The 20,329-nt window shown below is 38.1% G+C and overlaps 1 pseudogene; it reads right to left on the bottom strand.

Moving 5' to 3' along the window:
• Positions 1-9,991: 9,991 nt before the first annotated feature.
• LOC118968323 (large ribosomal subunit protein uL11 pseudogene) lies at positions 9,992-10,479 on the bottom strand (annotated as a pseudogene).
• Positions 10,480-20,329: the final 9,850 nt, after the last annotated feature.

Below are 20,329 nucleotides of genomic sequence, written 5' to 3'. Positions count from 1 at the left end.
TTTAATCTGTACGCCTTGTTTACTTCTCAGAGAAAAGGGAAAGCCATTTGAAATCAGATGGAATTTACCCTATTTACATTTTTAGATGAATTTTAAGAGTCCTCTCATGGCAATTTTTTTTCCCATTCAGTTTATAAATTAATGTGGGTTATAGAGAAATGCTGCATAATCCCGCTAATAATGGATTTGAAGCTTAGAGTCTGGAATCACCTCATAAAAGTGGGTAATGAAATGTTTTCAGCTAAACGGTATTTCTTGACAGTGCCAGAAGAAAAGGTCCATCATAGGTCCTGTCATCCTTAAGAGGAGGCGATGGTACAAGGGCATGAGTATCAGGAGGTGGCACTGCTTGGGGACCAGGCTAGTCTGCCCACTACACTCTCCATCATGGAATTTTTTAAAGATGTAACTTTCAGGGTTTATCAGAAATAATTATCATTCTAAAACAACAGCTAAGACGCATGGCTACTAGATTTTAAAATGACTTGGGTTTTATATCGCAATAATGCAAAAATACTTATTAACATTAAAGAATTTATCCTCTAAATTGTTAACTAGTAGAACACCTCAATTTATTTTCTTTTTTGGAATATTTATTTCCATTTAACTTACTGTCTTTTCTATTTAATTCTTAACAAAACAATGTGCCTTTAGCAGTGTAATACTATATTCAAATGATACTCCATGAACTGAAATAAAAACATGACCATACGATGACTCTCCTGATATACCTTAAAATATGATTGTCTTAGTATAGGAGTCATTCATGTATTTAATTTGAATATGGATAGATGTTCTCATTGGTTAAAAAGTAAGCATTTTCATTTTAAAGACAAAGTTTAGTAATGTTATTGTGCTGTTTATCTCCTATTTGCCTCTCCAGGTTCCTGTCTGCTATTTTTCATACTGCCTGTGCCCTAGGAGGATGACTCTCTGCTCTTAGTAATGGACACTCTTCTCTCTGATTTCCATTTGAGTTTGGTCATTTGGGAACTCCAGTAGGAGGGGCATGGGATTGGGGCATTTATTTCCCTGTCTCCCTCCATGTGTAGGGCTGTGGATTGTCTGTATCCTTTAGCTGAAGGCTCAGATCCTATGGGATGCCTGGCTCTATTAGTTACTTACTGCTAGGTGACAATGTCACTCTAAACTTGTTGGCTTACAGCCACACATATTTCTCATCTTATAGTTTCTGTGGCTCAGGAGTCCAGGGCCACAGCATAGCTTAGTCCTCTGTAAACTTGCTGTTGTCCACAGTGCTGCAGTTACATCTCAGGTCATGACCAGGGAAGGATCTGCTTACAGGTTTACATGGTTGTTTGCTGCACGTGGTTCCTTGCAGGCTGCCAGACTGAGGGCCTGTTTCTTGCTAGCTTTGGGCCACAAACTGCTCTCTCCATAGGGCAGCTCACAACAAGGCCAGGCATGGGTACTGGGCATTTGTCCTATGTGATATAATGATGAAAATGACATCCTCTCTCCATTGCCACGTTCTGTTGTTAGAGGCAAGTCATAGGTCCTGTCATCCTCAAGAGAAGGAGGTGGCACAAGGGCATGTGTGTCAGGAGGTGGGGCTGCCTGGGGACCAGGCTAGAATCTGCCCACCACACTCTCCATACAGCCACCCTGTCTGGGTTCTGGAAGTGACTCCTTCTCTGTGCCCTTTATTACCTCTGTCTCCCATTACTTGCAGCAGGATTTTGTTCCATGCTTTGTTTTCTCTTAAATCTTGGCTTTGTGCATAGTCCCTTTATTAAATGTTCTTCAGTCCCCTGCTTGAGTGTGCCATCTGCTTTCATCCAACAATTTTCCTTGATGAGCATGGAAAGAAATAAATGGGCAATTTGAAGAAAATATGATAAATTAATTTTTTAACATGATTTAATTTCTAAAAATTGAAACATGCTGATTTGATAGATTGGAAATAAAAAACAGAAATTGTTTTGATTTGTGAACATCAAGTTGTTTCATAGTTTAGCTCTGCTAGAGCCATCAAATGAAGAGATAAATATCCTTTGATTTAGTTGGGAACCAAAACATCTTTTCTCTCTCTTATTAGATTAGAAGCTCTTCAGGAAAGAGGGACCTCACCTCGTCTTATCCTGAAGTAGTTCAGCTTGATATGCCATGCTAACATAGTATTTTAATATTTTATTTTGAATTTCTGTACTAGTTATTTAGTTAGTACTAACTATAAAACAGCCTGCATTCTAGCACAGGAATAAAAATTTTCAACTCTTCATGGCTACCTGGGAAAAAGAATTTTATTATTTCCAGTAATCTGTAAAAATAACCTTTTCTACAGAGCTCTTTAAATTGTATATGTGTGTGTGTGTGTGTGAGAGAGATAAGCCCCTGCTCAGAATGCTTTTAAATGCATAAAATCATATATATATATATATATCAAATGAGATACCACCACATACCCATTACAATGGCTAAAAGTTTAAAAGCTAACAATGTCATATGTTAGCAAAGAGTAAGTGCAATTGTAGCTCTCATAAATGGCTGGTGGGAATGTTAAATACTTTAATCACTTTGGAAAACCACTAGTTTTTAAAAATATACACCTACCTTATAATCCAGCAATGGCATTCCTAGGTATGTACCCAAACTGGAATCAACACAAATGTCCATCTTCAAATGAATGGGTAAATAAATTGTGATATACTCGTGTATTGGAGTACAACATGGCAATAAAAAATTTTTAAAAACTAGTGGTACAACAACATGGATGATAAAAATGTTCTATAACTTGAACTGAGTGTTGGTTATAGGTACATTCACTGAGCTAACCTCTATGATTAATTGTATTTTTCAGTAAATAAAAAATATATTAAGGTTATAAGAGACAGTTATGTTGAAATAGTTATTAAAATATTAAAAATATTTGTGATACTACTATATTGGCTTCTTAATACATTAGATAACAAGATTTAGCAGGAATTTCAAAGTAATACGCATATATATACTAAATTATATGTAATATATATATATATATATATAAATTGGCATTTGTTGCCTACCCTTGTCATTAGAAGCAATAAACCTCACTTGAAGATTTGTGAAACTAAAGATATATTTATTATCCTTTTGAAGTTCCTGGATCCCTTGATTCTATCCATGGCTATATTTGAATATAATTGTGTTTAATAACATCAGTTTTTTGGTAATGCTCCATATTTTATACATTATTATATTATACATATTTTATGAAATATTATTTTGAGAAGGAGGACCATAGGCTTCACCAGGCAAAGGTCCTGGGACAGCCAGGGGTAGGGTGGTGGTGGTGATGCCTGTACGGTTGATGACATGGAAGAGGCTGTTTTAAATTTAGGTCACACCATCCTAGACCTTCAGTTTCCCAGGAGAACAGAAAATATTTGAAGTTTCTTTTCTCTTCAGCCTCTCTGGAATCTAGAACAGTGAAAACATCATCCTGTACATCCTATTGGGCCGCAGTTTTTCTAGAAGAAGGAAACTCCATTGTATATTCATTTCAGTAACCCTAAGCTGATTTTTTGTTATTGGATTAAGAAATGTAATCACACAGACCACAAAACCATATAATTTTAAGAAACAACAAAATAGATGATTAGGATAAAACTCCATAACACAGAAAGCAAATCATTATAGGAACTTATGAACTCACCTGACCATTGTATTCTTCAGTTTGATAAGGCAATAAATTGGAAATGAATATATTTGGGAAAAAGTCATCTGAAGAAAGATCACATTGGGACCTGAATTTTCTTTTCTTTTTCCAGAATAAGATATGTAGCTACTTCCCCTTGTTACACAAACAGAAAACTCACTTAACAAACCACTTTTCAATTATGAGTGAATTCACAAATCCCTTGACAGCTTTATGAAGCTATTACATTACATGTTTAATGACTTAAAATTTGCTCCCATTGCTTCATGGTTAAGTGATCTATACTTCTTTCCTCAAATTTGTTTCCTGTTCGATACACATATACATTTCTCATTATCTGCAGTGTAATGAAGCAGGATTATGAGAAAGGATAGCTTCAGAACTATACAAAACAGTTCAAAACCTTTTTCAGAATACCTTCAACACTTTTAGGAGAAAGTTCCCCCTTGCACTCCAAAATAGAAAGCCAGTTTTTAAATTTACATTGAGAAATACAACTGTTAGAGCCCTAGCTGTCATGTTTGTGGATTATAGCACTTTATCCTGAAGACAAATGTCAATCAGAAGTAGTTTGGGGAACTTCAAATCCGAAAGAGTGGTGTGGAGGATCTTGCTGGCTGGCGTGTCCAAGGACCTTCCATCCAATGGGACTCTCCTTCCTTCTGAGCTGTCCATGGGGTACCAAGCTCTCTCTTGCTATATTATTTTTTACTTAATTTAGGATCAGTACTTTCTATTGTTGTTTTCAGTTGTACATGTATAAATTTTAACCTTTTTGACAAGTGTTATTGGGAAAGATGTTATTTTCACACCAATATTTTTTAGTGAGTGATCAATGCTCAAACTTTGGAGCCAGCCCACTTGGCTTAGAAATCTGCTCTGCTATTTCATTAGTCATGCAGTCTTGAGAGGCTGTTTAAGCTCTCTATGCCCCAGTGTCTTCATCTGTAAAATGGGGAAGATAATAATAGTACCTGTGTAATAGAATTAGTATGAGAATTAAATGAAGTAATATATATAAAGTACTTAGAACTGCTTGGTATATGTAGGGACCCATATATAAGTGTTAGCCACTGTTTTTTTTCCCCAGGTTAGGATTTTGTTGCCCTGTAATAGTAGTATGGAGTGGTGGAAAAAATTGGCAGTAAGTTAAATGTACAAAAATAGGGAAACAGTTAAATAAATGACAGTGTGTCTGTGTATTAATTTCCTAAAGATGTCATAACAAAATAACAACACAATGGCTTAAAACAACAGTTATTCTCTCTTAGAAGTCCAAAATGAAGGCGTTGGCAAGGCCATGGTCTCTCTAGAGACCTAAGGGAAAATCTGCTCCCGGCTTTTCCCTTACCTTCTAGTGTTGCCAGGAATCCTTGCTCTTTCTTGGTTTGCAGCTGTGTCCTTCCAGTCTCTGCCTCTGTTGCCACATGTCTTCCCTCTGGGTCACTTTTTTTTTAAAATTCAGGTTTCTCTTCTTATAAGGCTTCCAGTCATATCTGACTACTATGATTCCAGTATAGCCTCATCTTAACTCTTACATCTGCAAAGACCTGATTTCCAAATAAGTTCACATTCTGAGATTTAGGTGTTAACATATCTTTCTTGGGGGATACAATTCAATCCATAACAGTCTGTGTGTTACTAAGTCACTTAAAATCATACCTTTGGAGATATTTAATTCTTGGTATTATTGCCTTTAGCTAAACACTCACTCATGTACACAAAGAGAATATTTATGGTGATGTTTGTAATGGTGAGACATTGGAAAAAAACCACATACCCAATAGTAAGGGAATGGACATGTCAACTGATCCATCCATCCCAATGCACAGCACAGCAGTTAGAAAGAATGAGGTGGATCTATATTCACTGATAATCAAATAGAAAAAACATATTTCAGAACAATGTATATTTAGTCCTTGGACTTCCTCTCTTCTTGTCCCATAGCTCTGAGAATGATCTTTATAGGGGCAAATCTTACATTCAATATCTTCATTTTGGAACTCTTTTCCAACCTAGACCCTGTCCAACATCTATCTCTACTGGGAGATCAAATAGACATCTCAAACTTAGCTCATGCAAAAACAAACTCATCATCTTCCCTCCTAACCCACTCTACTGGTTCACTTCCTCAGTTACTGCCCCTCCAATCTTTGGAGTGGACAAAATCTAATTTTGCTCAGGCAAAAATGAAGAATTGGCATGTTCTTTCACCCTGTCTCTTACCCTACACTGAATCTGTCAGCAAATCCTTTTATTTTCACCTTACGCAAGTGTCTGGAATCAGAGCAGTCCTCCCCAGCTCAGTTGCTGCTGCATAGGTCCAAACCTCTGCCACCTGTTCGTGGATTGTGCCACAGTGTCCTAAATGGGCTCCTTCTCCTCCCTTACCCCCCGCTCCCAAATACTGTCTGTTCTCAACACAGTAGTGACACTGATCCTTTTAAAACCTGAGACAGACAATGTATGTCATTCTTCAGTGCAAAACCTTTTGTGGAATAAATGAAGACCAAACAATTAAGGGAAGCAAAGGCTATTGATTCAGAAGTTGCTCTGCAAGGGAGTCTGCCACCATCATTGGCATGCTGGTAGAGACCCAAAAGCAGGCAGAAGGGAGGGAAAGCTTTATAGTGGAAAAAGGGAAGGTGGCAGGTGTGCCACGACGGGAGGCTGCTGGCCTGGGAAGTTGGAGGTGGGATAATCAGCAGTAGTCATCACAATCTGTGTGATTGGGTAGGGAGGGTATTTGATCTTCTCTCAGTGGTCTTAAATTGGAAGTGCAGATAAAAGTAGGGGAAGTTGGCAGTTATTAATCAAGTCCTGACCATTTTGGGCCAATTGTTCCAGAAGTTAATATTTAGCTTCCTGGATTGTTTCTAGAGGTAGCAGTCTGACTTCCTACAAGTCTGGCTTGCAGCCGGCTGGCTTCCTGCCTGGTTATTGCAGATGAGGGACTGGTTTCCTGGGCAGTTGTTGCAAGCTGTGGGGCAGAATTCTCTTTTCATATAGGACCTGGCTGTTGTCTGTCTGTATAGTCTGTCCTCACTTGCAACTGCTCCTGTTTCCAGGAAAATCCAAAGTCCGCCCATAGCCTCCGAGATCTTTTATGGTTTAGCCCCCTGTTTTCACTACTTTCTGCTTTGTCCCTTCGGCTCCAGCCACGCACAGGCACGGCCCCTGCCAGAGCCCTGCACAGAGGCCCCAGGGCGTCTGGCCGGCTCACTGCCTCCCTCCCCTCAGTATTTGCCTACCTGCCATGTTTTCAGTGTCACCTCTTCCGATGCTCCTTGTTTGCACAGCTTTTCCCCCATAGCATTTATAATTTTTAATACAGTACTAAAACTCATTTATGTTTATTGATACCTCTTCCCATTGCAATGTGAACTTCACAAGCTTAGGGATTTTTGTCTGTTTTGTCCACTAAAGTGTCCCTAGTACCTAGAGGAGAGTCTTAGCACATAGGCTATTATATTATATTACATATTGTATATATGGATTATTATAATCAATAGATACTTATGGTATACTTAAATATATTCACTTTTTATAATCAATATATACTTATGTGTGATAATACTCTCATTTTTCATTGTTATTTTAAGTAGATTATTTCATAAAATGACTTTTTAACAACTTTCTAATATAACACCAATTATCATAGCTTTCCCCACTGTCCGTATATAGATCGTTCTTTGTTTTGCTATTTTTACGTAACCTCTGTCCTCTGCCCCATGCCCTCTGCCCTCACCCCCTTCTCCCTGCTCTGATCACAGTGCCTCCTTGCTTTTCCTTAGCAACCAGGCAACTCCTCCTCAGGACTTCACTCTCCGCTTTTACCTCTGCCTGAATGTCCTTGCTCCAAGCAGCCCCAAGAACATTGGTATAAAAATAAAATAATTAGATTTTTAGAGCTCCTTCCTAGAACATTCCTCATTGTAGGCTGATGGCTAACATCAGCAAATGGGCACAAGATGATGTGGTTGACATTGGCCATTCTCTGAAGCTTTGACTGGTGGATTAAATGTGCACTATCAGAGCAGAATTGAAGGTCTTTATGTATTTCATCTAAATCCTCTAAAGAAATACCACTTCCCTGAACTGGCCTTTGACTAAGAGTTGAGCAGCATGGAATTGGAAGTTTGGTCCCTACTGGTTTCCAGGAGAGCAGACCTCACAGTGTCCGTTAGCTGCAGATTCTGGGCACAGAGGCCATTCGAGCAGGAGGGAGGACTCCCAGCAGATGTGGACATTTACTATCTTCACATTGTTGGGCCACCACCATTTGAATAGAGTTCCAAAATGCTTCCATCACTCCAAAAGAAAGCCTCATTTCCAATAAACAGTCACTTTCCATTTCCTCTCCCTCTGCCCCTCGAAACCACCCATCTGCTTTCTGTCTCTAGATTTTCCCTATTTGGATATTTCATACAAATGGAATCAGAGGGTATGTGGCCTTTTGTGCCTGGCTTCTTTCACTCAGCACGTTTTTTGGTTTATCCAGGTTGTAGCATGAATAGTACATCATCCCTTTTTATGACTGAATAATATCCCATTATATGTATAGACCACATTTTGTTTATCCATTTCATCCACTGATGGGCATTTGGGTTGTCTTCACCCCTTGGCTATCATGAATAATACTGCTGTGGACATTGGTGTATAAATATTTGTTTGAATCTGTGCTTTCAGTTCTTTTGGATATATACCTTGGAGTGGACTTTAAGGAGCTTTTGGTAATTCTGTGTTTCACTTTTTGAGTAAGAGCCAAAATGTTTTCCCCAGTGGCTGAACCATATTACATTCCTACCAGCAGTGGAAAAGGGAGTTGTTTCAAACTCTCGGCATCCTTGATAACACTTATTATTTTTCCTTTTTTAAAATTTATTTTAATTATAGCCATCCTAGTAGATGTGAATTGCTATCTCATTGTGGTTTTCATTTGCATTTCCCCAATGACTGATGATGTTGAGCATCTTTTCATGTGCTAGTTGGCCATTGTGTATCTTCTTTGGAAAAATACCTGTTCAAGTCCTTTGCTTATTTTTTAATTGGGTGATTTGCCTTTTTGTTTTTGAACCACTTCCCCTTTTTAAACTGACTTATTTTTAATGATGACCTGAAAGCCCATAGCGAAAGAAAATATTACATTCGTTATAATTCTGATATGAGATTATCATCACATTCCAGTTGTTTGAAAACTGATAATCAAAATATGATGACCATATTAATCATTAATGAGGACATTTGATAGTTAGAACCACTCATTCTTCAACTTATTTTACTAGTAACAGAGCTTACTATGTAAATATCCTGATTTTTAAGTAACATACGGTGCGGATTTGAAGATAGGATTGCCTAAGCTTTTTTTTTTGGTAACCCCATATAACACTAAAGTTATTTCAGGTGCTTGGAAAGTTTTCAACCAATACAAGCTTGAAGTTTTCCATCCTTGATTTAAGTGTATAAAATAATAATGGTAAAAATAACTGTAAATCAATTGGCTGCTATCTGGATGCTGGAAGATATCTTTTCTGACAGTGGGTTATTATTAGGTGCTTAGCCAAAAATACTGACTTCAATGACCAAACTTTCAAAGCTGTGCTCTCATTTATAGTTTATATTCTATTCCCAAGTGACATATTAACAAATCAAACAAAGGATCATATTGGCCTTTACGAAATGTGTAAGGAAGAGTGGGGCTGAGCCCAAAGGAGACGGGACAACAAAGTAAAAATTCTTTATATTCTGAACCATGTAAATTACTCTTAAATTTGTACAAAACTTGAAACTTCTTAGCTTTCATGATCATTGGTTAGCATCTACTCTATAGTCAATTAAAAACATGAACAATGAGTTTTATTGGGCAGGAAATGAAGACAGCTATCATAACCTTCATTTCCAACTCAAAAGACCACACTGTCCCTTAGTTTAGCTAAGTGGGCAGATATGAAATGATTGCATTTTAGGTTAAGAAATGCAGTCCTAGAAGCTTCTGTTTTAGCTAAATCTTTAGAAATGAAGTAAAGATGGGTTTGGAAGGAAGCCACATGGTACTTTTAGATTTGTCCATTACTTTATGCAGTTTGGGTACTGGGGTGCTTTCTTTGTTACCCTTCATGCTCTTACTACTTGCCTGGACACATCTGTGGTTTTCTGGAGCTTTTGACCTGTGCAATGGGAGAATTATTTTGTGCTATATTTTTAACTCCTGAAGGTTCTGTTTAGATCTCTATGCACAGATTGTATAGAATAAGAATATGGCATTTGTTAATTTAAGAAAACTTATATTTTGTATCCTATTCTTTTTTATGGGGAGGCTTGTCAAATGATCCTTTATTGAAAATTTTTTCTTTGTAATACTTTACTAGCTGGGCATTCCGCTGCACCACTGTTGATGTCATCTGTGGTGTTGATGTCATGAGACTGATGGCCATCAGCACAGCAGCCCACAGACTGGCAGTCCCTGGGATCTCTTTTATGGTCCGGAAAGTTCTTTAGCTAAAGATTGGTGCTGCATCTGTCAGGCAATGTTTATAATCTCAACAAAAATGGTATCCCCTCTGCGCTTAATGTTTCTCTGCTTCTGTCCCTTGGTGGCTCCTTGAGGGCTTTGATGATCAAGGCAGAGGCAGAAGGCGCCACCTCAGTCAGACCCAGGGGGCCCATCCTGGGGGCCAGGGCAGATGTGGCACCGACTTCTCCACCAGTGCACCTCAGGTATATGTTTTGATCTCACTGGAATTGAACTTAGGCAGCATGATCGAGGTGGCTGGTGTTGGATGAACCCGGATTCTGGATGACTGAAGAAAGTTACACCTTGGCTTCCTCCAAGTCAAAAGCCAGACATGTATCCTACTCTGTAAAAGAGAATAGCAAATGGTTATTTCTCATCAACATCTTATTGCCCTGTGCTCACAGGGAAACATGGAGAAGGGGCAGAAAATTGTTCCGTAGCCAACTTGGGGGAGAGGAACTGACTATGTATATCTATATAAAATCAAAGCATCTGCTTTTAAATACCCTTTCTCACTCTTTGAGCTGTAGAGTGTTATGAGGACAGTTGAGGGATGCTCAGGATAAATGTTTCACAATAATACTTTTGTGACAAAGTCAGACTAACATACTAATTTATATTATACTATTTTATTGCATGGAGTATAAATGAGAATAATTTTAATTGTTAAAGCAACCATGAATTGAGTGCTGGTAATCTGACATAGAAGGGACAAAAAAAAGCTCACCTCCCTTCTCCTAAAAATATCAGTTAACACTAAGCAAATAGGCTCTTGAATTTCATCCAGATTTAGTCTTTTGATTGTATTTTGATTTAGAATTTTGTTTTAAATGAAAGAAATACCAACAGATATATCAGTGAGATACATTTATGTAGTTAGTATCTCCTTCCAAAGAGAGATTCTTTACCCACTGGGATTGAGGTTTATTAACCTTGGCCTAATTGTGGTCTTGAGCTGTCACTCATTTATTATTTATCTTCATACCCTCTAACCTGGCTCTCTATCCATTTTAAACAAACAAGACAGCCCTAGGGCTCTCTTACACCACCTAAAATATAGGCATTCTACTTAGACACAGAGGCCTTTGGTCTTCCCCTTGCAGAGTGGCTGAGGGGTGAAATTTCAGGCTTTTGCCAGCAAGGCCTGGAGTCACCATCAGAGAAGGCCCTCCACATTGGCACCATTTCCAGCATTGACCTATAGAGTAATCTAAGCCAGAGCATGGGTGCTGTACGCACAGCTGAAATCACAGCACTGCACACACCCTATCCCTAAGTATGGACACTGATTTAAGAATCCCAGCAAGGTAAGTGGTCAATTATTCACTCTTTTCCTTACCTCCTTTTGCCTTGGAGACATTCCTCTTACAACCAAAGTCTAATCAGAGTTTGTTTTCCATGTTTCCTTTATCTCTACACACAGGGTCGCTGGCCCAGCCCTGTCTCCCTTCTTCCCTTCTTGTGCAAGGGTTTCCTTACCAACAAACACAGCCTCTGTCCCTCCCTCAGGCCTCCTCTGTCCTCCAGTTCATCCTTGAATCTTCACCTTTGTCTTAACCTAACGCTTGTTCTTCATCCCTGCCAAAGGATGCTGACACGTGCTGAAGCTTTCTATTTCAAGAGGCTTTTCTAGGAAATAACAACAACAAATGTTCCATTCAAGCAATAGAGGAGAAGCCAGACCTGGAACATAGCCTTTGAGAGAGAACTCGGTCCAGGGACCCCCACACTTGCCCATGGAGAAGCTGCACCCTAACTACTGATTAAAATAGACACTCAGGCCCAGAGCAGTGCCACTGCATGAGTCTCTAGGTGAAGGTTCTGGAAATCTTGTTTTAAACAGGGTCCCAGGTGACTCTTCTTCTATTGTTATATATGTCTTCTTTTTTTATAACCAGGATAGTTTGGGAAACAGAGATTCTCAAGTTGTAGCACATGTCAGAAACCCTGGCAGGGGTTGTTCAAAGGCAGATTTCCAGGTCCCTCCCTGAGAGATCTGGTTTCAGTAAGTTTGGGATGGGGCCTGAGAATTTGCATTTGTATCCAGATCCTCTATGCTGCTGGTGCTGGTCTGGGAACCCCACCCTGGTGACCACTGAATCTAGTCCAGTGACTTCGTTTGAAACTGAGTTAACTACTGGTGAAGGGACTCACTCAGGACTGATGTCCTAAGTAAGAGTAGCGCTCCATCTGTGTCAAAGAAAGGGTGAGCCCTGCTTCTCAACTGAATATACTAACACCACCTGCCTCCAAACCTGAACAAGGCCACGGACATCTCTAATTCTGCTTTTCTCAAGCACTACAATTACCAAAATATAAGCCAGTTTCTTATGCTTTGTTTTCAAAGCTTTGCTTCATTTAATTTTTTGCTTTCAATATTTTTTTAATTGCAGCTTACCAGGATGACTTAGGAAGTTTTTGTGTCCCAGTCAGGGAACTTCACAACTATTGTAACAGTGTCTTTGGGAAAAGGCATTCCGATTCCAAACAGATGAAGTGTGAACACACTTTGGGAATGGGTCTTGCCGATTCCTGTACAGTGCAGTGCGTGTTTCCGTAGGTTCATCACAGGCCATGGAAATGGTACAAGCACTGAGCTAGTGACTGGAAGCAGAATGCATCAGCAGGCATTTTACTGATCAATTAGGCATTGATGTGCTTGCTCCTGTAAGTAGGTCTTTAGGGAGAGACTAAAAAGGGATCCGATACTTTGCAGACATTATGAGAGTTAATAAAACTCATTACCTCTTAACTTCTTAGCTTCCTTCTGGCAAGAGACAAAAAGCTAATTTACTCTAGCATAGTCTTGTGTGTGTGCATTTAAAATAACTTTCATGAAAAGAAATGCAGAATGAAAATTGGTTGCTAACCTTTATCAGCAATGTATTTACGGAATCCTACAGTTGCAGTGTATTGTTATTATCATGATTCTACTTTCTGTGTCTGGATTCTTGGAATATAACCATCAGCAAGAGAATTTATAGTAACCTAGTCTGCGTCTACAGATAAACATTTCCACTCACTGCCACTGACATGAGAAAGTTTAGAATGCACAACTCAGGAAGGAGGGCACCAGGGGAAGGAGCATTCATGAAAATGTTAATTACTGTTTAACTGTATAAAGTGTGTAAATGTAACATGAAGAAAATGACAAAATGGAAAGGACAGATGATCTTTTCAGGATCTTTAGGCAGAAAAGTTCAAGTTCATAATGAGGGAGAAAAAAATAAGTTGGAAATTCATCTTAATCGATGGTACAAACTCAGCTATATTTTCAATACTTTCTAAAGTCTTTGAGTAAATATAATGAATAGGCAAACAGGAAATTAGATGTAAATTAAACTTACAAGTAACTAGGCAAAAGCAATCAGTATTAAAGAAAAAAGAATGTAATCAAATCAAAGTTCTGTTTTTCAAAACTACTTCTACTTTATACCTTCTTTCAAGATTTATAGATTTAGTTTTTATCCACTGAGATGAAATGAGGCTCTAACATTCAGCTTTGTACAATGTGCAGGAAAATAAGTCAAAAAAGATGTTTCTGCCCAAGGAACAAAATAGCAGTAGACATATAGACACCGAGAAGGAACTAGTTAGGGTTATCAAGGGGAAGGGGCTGCGCAGAGGGGGAAGGGGCTTAAGAGGCACAATAATTCACAATCACAGTACAGATTGGTCACAGAGATGGTGGTACAGCACAGAGAATACAGTTAATGGTTCTGTGACATCTTACTACGTTGATAGATTGTGACTGTGCTAGAGGGGTGAGGGTTTAATAATATGGGTAACTGTTGCTAATCACTGTATTGTATATTTGAAACCAATATAACATTGTATATCAGTGATACTTTAATGAAAAAAACATGTTTTGTCTACACAACATTTGGAGGAGTATGGAGGTGAGATGTGGGACAATGACAAATCAGATGTCTAGGAAAGTAATTTTGTAAAAGGCAAATAGTAACTACAAATTTCATAGAACAGGTGCATTGAAAGATAACCTGCATCCTGCATACATTCCTTTTTCTTGACAAAAAAATAGCAAAGGTTAACATTTTGTCAATTTTCTTCAATTAAAAAAATTATTGTTTTGTACAATTACAGAAGTCCTGCGTTCTTATCACACACAGCTCAACTATTATAGAAGTGTGTGGGAAATAACTTACCTCCGCCGCTGCAATAGTTTTTGAATCGGGTTAGCACTGGCAGTCCTATTTTTAATCAGAAAGCTGGGGTAGATTGTGAATAAATGAGTAAGTTCACCAAGTTTCCTGGAGAATTGATTGGGAATTATACCCACTGAACCTTGGGTTTCAAGGCATGCTTTCTCGGGCTTTCTCTCTGTGGGCTTATAAAAATGTTTCCTTGTAAACTGCTTTACTTAAACTGCATCAGTTTAAGAATAAAATTTGATGTTAATATTTTTGGCATTCAATATAATTTGTCAGTTCATTCTTTTAGAGGATAAATTATTGCACACAAATGCTTCACTTTTCCTTTGTGGTCCTACGAATCCATTCATTGATGAACATCTCATGAAAAAATAAAAAGGGAAGAATGAACTTTATAGCATATAGACCCACTTAGTTAATAATCTGCAGATTGGACTCATCTGCTCCTTTAGGAAAGGCCCAGCACAAGCACCGTGACCTAATAAATCTAATTAGTACGTGTTAAAATCATTGTAGTTGCTGCAATGCGGTTAGCAACGAGTGACCTTGATGCCTTTTTTTTTTTTTTTTGGCACGTTTTTAAAACCTCTAGGGGTTTTCAGAGTTTTTCTTCTCATTGTAATCACGTAAAGATGTTGCAGGGACTCGTGACTGACTGGTTCTTTGTGCTAGTGGGGTCTCTATTTAGGTTAAAACGAAGCACTTAGCCCATTTTTTAAACAATGCAAGGTAGTTAAGCTCTAATACCTTAACCCCGCAGAGCTATTGTCTACTTGCAAGTATATTCTATAGGCTTTGCATTAAGATTGATCTATGCAAATAAGAAAATCTTTTGTTAAGTAAATTTAGGAATGCAAATAAATATGCAAGAAAAAGAAGCAATTAAAAAATCTTTAACCGACATTAATAGTCATTCAAGTAATAAAGCAATTGAGGAGAAAAATAGAAATTATGTAGGGTTGTAAATGTCTTTATTGAGTTGCAATATATTCTTTAGTTAAAATAGCACTGGGAAGCATGAATGGCATTGTACTTTTTGTAAATTTGTTTGAGAGCAGATAAACTGAGTTACGTGACACATTTTGATAAATCATTCTTACTAATATATACAATTATTTTTCTCTCTCCTAGATATAATATTAGATATTGTCTAATCATTCAAAATTTATCTTTATTTTCCTTTATTACATTAACAATTTATTTTTTATTACTTCATTATTTATATTTTTTATTAAAGAAGCAAGATAAGCATCAAATAGTGTCTTAAATTTACAAGAGATTACTTCAAGAAGTCTACTGTCTACTTATGTCACCTTTGACAAACATTTGTCCTCATGGTTAGGACTGTGGGGCAGTGATTTCACCTAGTACTTACAGATAGGGCAAATCTTAATGACATTTTTACATACACAGACATTTTTTAATGGGCTTGGGAGTGGGGAGTGGAATTCAGAAAGCAGGCTTTGTTATCCCTTTCATAGCTTTGTGCTGAGCCAAGCCAGCCTTCCTTCATCCCATCCCCCTTTGCACTTAACACCGAATGTGTGACCTTGAGCAAGTACATTAACCTCAATGCATCAGTTTTTTCATTTGCAAAATGGGAATGATAAACAGAATACCAAATGAGAGAAATGCTATGTGAACTGAGGAGACTAACTCAAAATGCCCAGGCCTGTTTTTGAAATGCAGCCAGTGCTTAATAGAAGGAAACTTATTATTATTATTTAGTATATATATTTTAGATATGAAAGTTACACTGACATATTCATGAACTTGTGAAAATCTTGAGGTGTTCTCCAGTAGAGATAATAACACCCAACATTAACTGTGTATTTGCTTGGGGATAGGCATGTTGTTTCTCATTTGAGCCTCACAGTTATGTAATGTGGCAGAGCTGGGATAGACTGCCCAGTGTATCAGGCTGCAGTGCTGGGCACATAGGCATTGTGTGAGGTCACTATTGGTTTGACCCTTCATCTTCTTTTCTCTTTACATTCTCTTGATTATCTTTCTGTGCCTTCTACTACCACCAGTGATTCTACAGTCCCAGCCAGATCTTTCTCCTAAAATACGAGCCTATTAATTTCTAAATGCACTCTTCATTTTCAAATCAACCCTTTTCCCAACTAACTGTCCTTCCAGAATTCTGTATAGTCACCACTAGAAACTTGAGAGTACCCAGGACCCTGGACTCCTCTTTCCTTTGTCCTCCATGTTCAATTGGTCACCAGGCCCTGCCCCAATTCTAACTTCAAAAGCTCTCTCAAATCTTGGTTCTTCCATCTAGTAGTCATTACCTTTATGCAGAGCCCCATGAATGGTTCCAAACCACCCCCTGGGCAAGCCCGTGCTTTGCTTTCAATTTTCCTTCTAGATACCCCAGTGAATTCAGAATTCATTTCATACTCTTTCATGAGGCTTACAGGACACTTTGTGATCTGGCCCCTACCCACTACCCACCTTCAATGCCAAGTATCCATCACTCCAGATTAACACACTGATTGAGTTTCATGGAACAATCTGGGCTGCTCCAAGCCTCTGTGTATCATCTTCACAGGTTGGAATATTGTAAATTCCTTGATCTCTCAGCCCCATTGACTAGGATAACTGACTAGGATAACTCCCTTTCTCTGAATATTGAGCTCGTATGTCTGCTTAGCTTCTCTCCACTTTCATCTTCCCCATTGTAGCAATTTGACCCTTTTGTGTAATACCCAAAACCCTGTGCACCACCCAGGCTATATACTTACTTATTCCTTTGTATTTTTATCTGTACTTTTCATAGTTTTCTATTAGTTTGAACGTCTTACAACCAAAAAGTCATTGCAGCAAAGTGGAAAAAACATAATCTTGGACAGAAACATGCAGGGCTTAACTCTGTGACTTTAGGCAAAAGTTGTCTCAATTTCCTTTTCTGTAAAATGGAGGTGATAATACCTGCCCCACAGGGTTGCTAGGAAGATCACATGACATAATGATGGTATTATTATATATCTTTAACCAGCATACTAGCATGTAGAAAGTTCTCAACAAATTTCACAAATTAATAAATTTATTAATACTTACATTCTGTCCTTTTTCCTGTTGACCAGGAAATTATGACAATTATAAGATCAGCAGTTTTTTTTTTTTTTTGAGAGGGCATCTCTAATATTTATTGATCAAATGGTTGTTAACAACAATAAAATTCAGTATAGGGGGGTCAATGCTCAATGTACAATCATTAATCCATCTCAAGTCTAATTCTCGTCAGTCTCCAATCTTCTGAAGCATAACGAACAAGTTCTTACATGGTGAACGAATTCTTACATAGTGAATAAATTCTTACATGGTGAGCAGTACAAGGGCATTCATCACAGAAACTTTTGGTTTTGATCATGCATTATGACCTATAAACAATCAGGTCAAATATGAATATTCGTTTGATTTTTGTACTTGATTTATATGTTGATCTCACATTTCTCCCTTTATTATTATTATTTTTAATAAAATGCTGAAGTGGTAGGTAGATGCAAGATAAAGGTAGAAAACATAGTTTAGTGCTGTAAGAGGGCAAATATAGATGATCAGATGATCAGGTGTGTGCCTATGGACTAAGTATTAATCCAGGCTAGACAAGGGCAGCAAAACATCCACGGATGCAGAAGATTTCTCTCAAAGCAGTGGGGGTGAGGTTCTGAGCCTCACCTCTGTTGATCCCCAAATTCTCACCTGATGGCCCCCCTGCGACTGTGCCTGTCTTAGGTTGTTCCTCCCTTGAGGAATCTTACCCGTCTCTGGCTAACCAGTCATCTTCCGGGGCCAAACAGGGAAATGTAAAGTTGGTAAGTGAGAGAGAAGCCATATTGTTTGAAAAGGTTAGCTTTTTACTTCTTTGCAGATTTATGTCCTGTGGCTTCTATGCCCAGCACTTGTCTCGAGGTATCTTTACCACCTGGAGGAATTATGATACTCGGTAAATTCGATATGAGGCACGAATTCTATTTAAGGGTTGTAATTAGGAAGAAAGAAGAAAAGCTACAGATGTAGCATATGGAAGGAAACATGGGAGGATTGATTATTTCTTTGACATATCTTCTTGTAGAGTACCTTAAGTATGTATAGGTTTAAACTACTAACTAATTTGCACACACATATTAACATAATAGGAATACGGTGACATAAACAAAGCAAATCTATAATTACCATCCATCAAGCCAAGAAAACCATTTAGGCACCCTAGGCATTTGTGAAAATTTGTCTATGATATGATGGCTATTGTTCAACTGTACTTGAACAGTCTGAGAGAAATCAGACAAATTAAAGCAGCCCATTTCTGGGATCTGTTCACATCCCATATGTTCTTTTAACCGTAGATAGTCTATAGTCATAAGATTTTGGAGTGCTACACCTTGCACCCCTCCCAACTCCTGGTTGAGTTCCAACAGTACAGATCCGGTCAAATTCGTTGTATCACTGTATGCACATGCCAGCCTAGACATCTCCCTCCTCATTCCTATGGCAAGTCCAGGAGACGGTGGGCTGGATGCAGCCACAACCGCAGCATCGTCTGGATCCCTGTGGAGGCTTTTTGATGATCATCCCCCGGCACAAGTCCTCCACAGAGTGCTGATGGTGGAAGCTCCTCCTCATATCGTATCTTAGTTCATTTTCTGGGTATCTAAGCTAGGCCTTGATATTCTGCATAGAAACAAACAGACCCTTTGCCCACACTTTGACATGTCCTCTATACCATTGTGCAGAACTCATTGGAGGTCAGCACACAGTAACTGCTTTTTTTTTTTTTTTTTTTTTTTTTATTAAGAGAAAGGAATATTATCAGAAAAGAGTACCTCCACAGCTGATCATCTGACACCCTTTAAGTGATCAACATAAGATCAGCAGTTTTAAGACAAAGACGTCCAACTCTGGTTATGGACATCCTTATGACTTGTTGGTTGTAGAACAAATAGTACATTGTTTTATAAGAAGGTACATTTGAACTTAGGTTGATGCTATTTAATGAACCATACTGTATTTTTTAAAATACCATTTTAAAACTGGAGAAACTTGAATTTAGAATTAGAAAACTGTCTGACCAAGATTTGGAAAAAAGTTAATTCACAAAAATGCTCCGATACTGCTTTATTTTACCCGGGTGATGGAGATAGAGAAACAAGAGCTTTGGGAGTTAACTTACCATCAGGGACCCCAGAGGAGGCAATTACTATTACTCTGTGCATGCCAAACAGCCAGGGGAAGTCTGCTGCATATGAATGACATTGATTAGATTCCTTCTGCCATGGAGCTATTACCAAAAACAGCTCCATATTGGAACATTGGATTTTCCATACACATGCATTATTAAAAAAAAAAAGATAATTGAAGAAAATTTTATATCTACACAAACATATAAACATACATAACAAATAGCATATGTAATGTATATACGTAATAATATGTAGTATATATCTTATGTTATGAATTTTTGAACCTTTGAAAGTCTCTTCTTTCAAGTGGTGACAATGCTTTGTTGAAATCTCACATTTTATGGCCAAATATTAATTATATTATTAGTTTCTAATCACACTATGATGTCTTATGCCTGTAGGTACTCAAAAACTAATTCACAAATATGATTCTTGAATTAACAAATAGGGAGGGAAGAAATAAAAGATCCATGTCTATGGCTTTTGGCTCTATTAGAATTTATACGGAGTATTGGCTCAGATTCTTCCGATGACAAGTGCATAAATTGGCTCAAGCTAGAATTTATTGTAAGGGCACAGATATGGGTTGTGGCAGCTGAGGTCCCCAAACTAGAGCCAGAGACCTGAGTATGCTCCAATTGTCTTCTCTTTCTTGTTCCATATGCCTCTCAGATTTCTGCTTGATTCATTTCCTCCCTCTGCAGCCTCTTTCCTTGACATCTCTGTCCACGTGGTAGGGTGCAACCTGGCTACCTTAGCTTCTGAGCTTAGATATTACAGGTCTAGCTTTCTGGAG

Source organism: Manis javanica, chromosome 2 (genome assembly GCF_040802235.1).
Source record: "Manis javanica isolate MJ-LG chromosome 2, MJ_LKY, whole genome shotgun sequence".
NCBI lineage: Eukaryota > Metazoa > Chordata > Mammalia > Pholidota > Manidae > Manis > Manis javanica.
Note: the sequence above shows the minus strand (reverse complement) of the source record. Positions and strands in the feature narration are given on the sequence as shown.